The sequence below is a fragment of the Chanodichthys erythropterus genome, chromosome 7 (genome assembly GCF_024489055.1).
Source record: "Chanodichthys erythropterus isolate Z2021 chromosome 7, ASM2448905v1, whole genome shotgun sequence".
NCBI lineage: Eukaryota > Metazoa > Chordata > Actinopteri > Cypriniformes > Xenocyprididae > Chanodichthys > Chanodichthys erythropterus.
In genome coordinates, this window is record NC_090227.1 from 2,804,832 (window position 1) to 2,810,831 (window position 6,000).

The following is a 6,000-nucleotide window of genomic DNA, read 5'->3' on the forward strand; positions in this document are numbered from 1 at the left end:
GCAATTCTGAGAAAAAGGAAGAATTGAAAGTTTTTGTTGCATATATGACAACACACAATTGCGACTTTATATCATGCAATTCTGACTATAACTTCAAATTGTAAGTTTATATCACACAATTGTGAGAAAAAAAGTCAGAATTGTGAGATGAAATGTTGCAATTACCGTTTTATTTTTTATTCAGTAGCGGAAATAAACACCTTGTAAAAAAAAAAAAAGTGATGTTTTAAAGCCAAAATTATTATTATTTTTTTTTTTGGGGGGGGTAAACCGGGTCACTTAACTATATATAACAAAAATGAATTATTGCTATTTTTTTCATTCATCAGTATCTTTACTAACATCTTTTAAAAAAAAAAAAAAAAAAAAAAAAAAAGGTGGTTTTTACACGCACCATGATTTTTAAAAAAATTTTTTTTTTGGGGGGGGGGGGGGGGAAAATCCAGTAATTTAACTAGGAATCCACATGATTGTAAATTTCAGGTGAAGGAAACTGAAAAAGGCCTGAATCTCTTCTGTCTTTGAAAGCATCACAGAACAAAAGTCTGACATTTCTAGTGTTGCAACAATGCCCTGACTATAAGGTGCTTCATCAATTTGACATTGATCACCTTCTTGACTTCTGAATGACTGATACAAACTCGTGCACTCACACACACACGAGCGTGCACACACACACACAGATGTTTGTATGACGTGAGGACATTGATCCTTGTGAGGACATTCATTAATATAATGCAATCCCTAACCCTTAACCCAACTGTAACCTTAAAGGATTAGTTCACTTTCAAATGAAAATTACCCCAAGCTTTACTCACCCTCAAGCCATCCTAGGTGAATATGACTTTTTCATTCTGATGAACACAATCTGAGTTATATTAATAAATATCCTGATGCATCCGAGCTTTATAATAGCAGTGAATGGGACCAACGAGTATAAAGCTCAAGAAAGTGCTTCCATCCATCATAAACGTACTCCACACGGCTCCGGGGGGATAATGAAGGCCTTCTGAAGCGATGCATTTGTGTAAGAAAAATATCCATATTTAACAAGTTATAATGTAAAATATGTAGCTTCTGCCAGACCACCTTCTGTATTCAATGTACGAAGAAAGTGTAAAACTCTTGCAGTTCAAAATGCTTACATCCAACACCTTCCCTCTTAAACTTATGGAAAAAGTGTAACTGATGCAACGTCAGTTGCGCTTTCTTCGTAAGTTGAATATGGAAGGCTGTCTGGCGGAAGCTAAATATTTTACTTCATAACTTGTTAAATATGTATATTTTTCTTACACAAACGCATTGCTTTGCTTCAGGAGAGCTTTATTAACCCTCTGGAGCCGTGTGGAGTACGTTTATGATGGATGGAGACACTTTCTTCAGCTCATCCTCGTTGGTCACGTTCACTGCCATTGTAAAGGTCGGATGCTTCATGATATTTATTAATATAATTCCCATTGTGTTCATCAGAAAGACGAAGGTCAAATAGATCTAGGATAGCTTGAGGGTGAGTAAATCTTGGAGTAATTTTCATTTCAAAGTGAACTAATCCTTTAAATCCTTAAACCAAGTCTTAACCCTCAAACAGCCCCTTAAAGGGGTGCCAGAAATTGTGAACCTAAAACTCAAACTGGTCCTCAAAGATAACTATACATACACACTGCAGTCTTTCACACTTCTTCGTGTCTCTTTGCTTCACAGTCAAAGATGTCCTATTTATTGCAGTGATGCAGCTAAAATAATGCGTCTGGAAAACTTTTGATTGTGTTTGTTGTAATATCTCTCCAAGCACATCTTTTCATGCTTATAAATCAATACCTGCTATTTTTAGCCAAGGCTTGAGCTTGTTTTCTTTCAGATAAACATCAGATGTTGTGATACATCTCTGATTTGTTTGCGTAAGTTTGCCGGTAGCATCATGTGCATGCATCTCAGTGCCTGAACGTAACTATAAATCTGCCATGTAGCCACGCCTTCTGTTCCTTCATCTTGCCTTTTCATTATCTATGTCATGTCGTTTTTTTATTGCACGCTTTCAGTTTCACACAGGCACACACAACCCGTAAGGCCTGCCGTGTTTATGAGGCAGAAGGTGAAGGAATGATTCTCTGTTACAGCATGGATTGTTTTACGAGTGCTGGTTTAAAGGATGTGGCCGTATTACTTCCCACTGTATTGCTGGTGTCAGCTCTATATGTCACAGAACTGGAGAAGATCTACATTCAAATGTGAGACTGCATCCACGTATTTCAGAATTACCATAACTCAGGGATTCTACGCTGAGCTGTTCGCATCCTCAGACTCAGAAATGATTTGTTTCTATGGCAACACTCGTAACACCGAAAGAGCTTCCAAATACTTAATCACTCAATTAATTCTCTGTAAATCATACCTTTATATTCTCTTGCAAACAAAAGTAAAAGTGGTTATAATACCTTTTAAATGTTGGAGTTGTTACATGAGGAAGCTTTCATACAAATCCAACTCGATATGTCTGACATGGATGTGAACTAAACTTGTAATTTTAGTAATTATCATTTGAATTAGGCAAAGTTACTTGCACAGTTTTATTTTGTTATGTCTTACAAGTCTAGTTCCTGTCTTTTATTTCCTTGTGTATCAAGTCTTTCATTGGTTTATTTATCTTTATAAGACTTGTTAGCTCATTATTCTCTGTGTATTAATTACAATTATGTATTTTCAAGAGAGTTTTTTATCATTCCCATAGAAACCTGAGACTCGTGCTTAGGTCTGTACATGCGCATTGGCCCATCTAGCCTGAATAATACATTTTTTTATCGCTATTTGAGAAGAAGAAACAACATTTATGGGACAGTTCATGTCAGATTTTTTTTGCTGATTCGAAATATGTTATTTAATTGTGAGCAGTTTTTGAGATTCGAATAGATAGGACTTGGTCTTGGATGCCCGAAATAGCTGCCTGGAGGTGTCGCAAATATGGCCGCCGAGTGAACAGACTTTCCTTAAAGAGGACTTTGTTATTTTGCTTAGAGTGTATGTCGCCATTTTTGCTGTGTGCTGAAATTCTTAGCAATATGTTATATGCAAAATACCATTTTGACAATATTGTTGGTATAATATGAAAGTATGTTTGTTATAAATGTAAAGGATATTTTGTCTTCAATATCAATTTCCATCCTTACCAAATATTATTTCCTCAATGTCATCATCTTTCAGGAAGTGACATCAGTTGATGGGAAAACAACAGCACAAACAAACATCAGTAAATGCAATGGATTAAATAAATTCTGTGACATTCCATGGAAAAACTGCAAAACATACTATTTTGCTTGATTAACAGAAATCAGTATGATCAAATCTATTACCGTTAACTTTAACTCTTTCTGTTTGACATCCTATTCATTTTCTCGCCATTCTTTAAATAATTAAGCTATAAAGTTTAATTACCTTGGTGAAGTTGAAAAAGTACAGCATGACACGAATGACCCAACATAAGATTTAATTTATAGACCTGTCCTTTAAACCTCTAGACATGTATAGGACTTTCAAAGCATACGGATCAATGCAGCAGGAAATAGAATTCCTCTCAAACTGCAGCTGACATGACAATATGCTTTATCTAATTATGAACAAGCAGATGGATTACGCTTGAGGACTTTTCTGCCCGGATCTTACCTAACACGATACAAATGGACCATGCACTTTGGGTACACAACTTACTTCTATTTGATGCACATCCACACAAACACAAAAATCAGTTCCTTTCAAGGTAACCCAGTATCAATGGGGATTTCCACAAATGTGTAAGATCACTCTGACTTTTCAAGAACAATTAGCCTGACCATGACTTCAGAGAAGCCTATTTCTGCTGCATGGCCAGGATTGCATATGTTTTCTGTGCTCACTGTGCTATAAAAAAAAACCCAGTACAAAAGGAATAGTTCACCCAAACATTTAAATTCTGTCATTATGTTCTCATCCTCATGCTATTCCAAATCTATACGACTTACTGTAATAAAGTCTGTACTGGTTGTTCTTGCCCATGCATTCATATATATATATATATATATATATGATGTTTGAAGCTTGAAACACACATATATATGTGTGTGTGTTTATATACACATTCTGTCAGCATATACTCATCCCATTCCAAATATGTAGGCTACAACATTGTTTTTATGGAAGTGCAACATTTTAAAAACTACAGGTTGCTGAGGCTTTCAAATTTCAAAAAGAACTGCATTATAAGTAACAGTCGATATGACGCACTATGCCATAAAATATTTGTGTGAAGAACAGAATGAAATGTCATTGCACATTAATTGAAAACAGAGACCAGTCTTTTGAATTTCTCCTTTTGCAATTCACAGACAAATCACGTCATTTGTATTTTGGCTCCCTTTAGTAATTCACACCGCTTTGTCATTTCTATTGCTCTGTGTGATAAAATTGGCAGGGTATAATTGAGTAAGGCCTTTGGTGTGACGCAGCTGTTTTGCTCAGAGTTAAGGGAATTCTCGTGAAGTTAAAGGGTCAAAGGTCACTCTATCAGAATCAACTGTGCCTTGGCGACCAGAGACTTTAACGATGCGCGTACTCTGGCAAACACTGACAATTCTGCAAATGGATTAGGCACTCTGTGTTTGCCTGCATTGAAGGTGTGTGTGTGGGTCAGGCTTTGTCTTGTAGGGAACAAATATCTCCACAGCCAACAATCGCCATGAGGAAAACAGCGTAATAAACATACTAAATAATGTCTTAAGGAAAATCTGAAAGAGTGACAGTTAAGTTTAAACATAAGGTTAGAGGATACAAAATATCATTAGGTCAGTATAGTGAATGCATTCGCATAATGTTTGTGTTTTAGTTACAACTTCATGTATATTTAAACACAACATGAGTGTAGGTAACGTCAAACCTTACAGCACAATATTCACATTTGCTATTATGTATGCAAGCTGCAAGCAAACTATATGAAAGATTTACAATCTCACACTCATTTCCCTCTCCATGAAACCAAGCTGGCTTTTATAATCTTCCCCCCTTTATCGAGCAGCCCCGCTTGTTCCCTGCTTTTCTACTGAGTTATCAGGAGACTCAAAGTGTGACAGGACCAGAGAGGCTAGATGGAGGAAAATCTCTCAGTTTGCCGTCGCAGCCCTAGGCAGGAGGACTAATACCTCTGTAACGAAGAATCAGAGAGAATCGATAAGACTCCCGGCGACAGGGATTTCACTAGGTGCTCCTCTCTGAAAGTGCAACCGATACAATTCTATCGCCGCAACACATTCGCACGTGAACGCACACGCAAGCGCACACGTGCATGCACTCACATGCAAGTTCTCCTGCAATGCAACTGGCAGGCTTGCGAAACTCCTGCAATGCACTAAAACATGTGCTCACTCTCTAACCCGGGAAGGCTGGCAAACACAGCACCTCGCATGCTGGAAGGCATTTTAGATCCATGGCAGCATTGTGGATAAGGAGCAGACGCTCGGCGTCTCAATGGGACAGGGGTCGCCGATGGGGTAATCCCGCGATCCCCGCCGGCTCTCTGTTCCTCTCAGCATGCACGCTCCTTCTCAAGAGGCACCGTGATATTAAGACACAATCGCACTCTTCTATCACTCATTCCCTCATTCCTCCCTCTCTTCAGACTTACCTTCATTCGAGCGCAGAGGTAGCTGTGCAGTGTCAGGGGAAGCATGTTAGGGCAGCTGCGCTCTGTTCTGACTCCAGCTCTGATGTGCTCATCTCAACTGCCTCACTGACTCGGTACACACACCACCTCCTTACCTCGCTCTCCTGGAGGATGCGAGCGAGCGAGAGAGAGGGAGGGATGTGAAAGTGAGCATGAGAGGATGTTTCCTCCCCCACAACCCCCCGCTCCTCCATCTCCCCTCGCAGGATTTGTCCTTTCATACTTGCGTGTGTGTGGAAGCATCCTAGTGCGTGATGAGTTGGATTCTGCAGGCTGAGGTTTACGCAACTGCGTGAAAACGAGACGAGGGAGAG

The 6,000-nt window shown here is 38.8% G+C and overlaps 1 protein-coding gene across 2 annotated transcripts in view; it reads right to left on the minus strand.

The window, feature by feature from the left end:
• Positions 1 to 5,751, minus strand: part of kcnj5 (potassium inwardly rectifying channel subfamily J member 5) — a 32,169-nt gene extending 26,418 nt beyond the window's left edge. The window contains exons 1-2 of one of the 2 annotated variants that reach the window (XM_067389610.1): positions 5,648 to 5,723; positions 3,165 to 3,191 (exon numbers count right to left, since the gene is read on the minus strand). The gene's annotated coding sequence lies outside the window, so the exon portion shown is untranslated. Of the gene's footprint in view, positions 1 to 3,164; positions 3,192 to 5,647 lie in introns of both variants that reach the window. The other variant, XM_067389609.1, reaches the window with a different exon arrangement.
• Between the last annotated feature and the right edge of the window lie 249 nt (positions 5,752 to 6,000).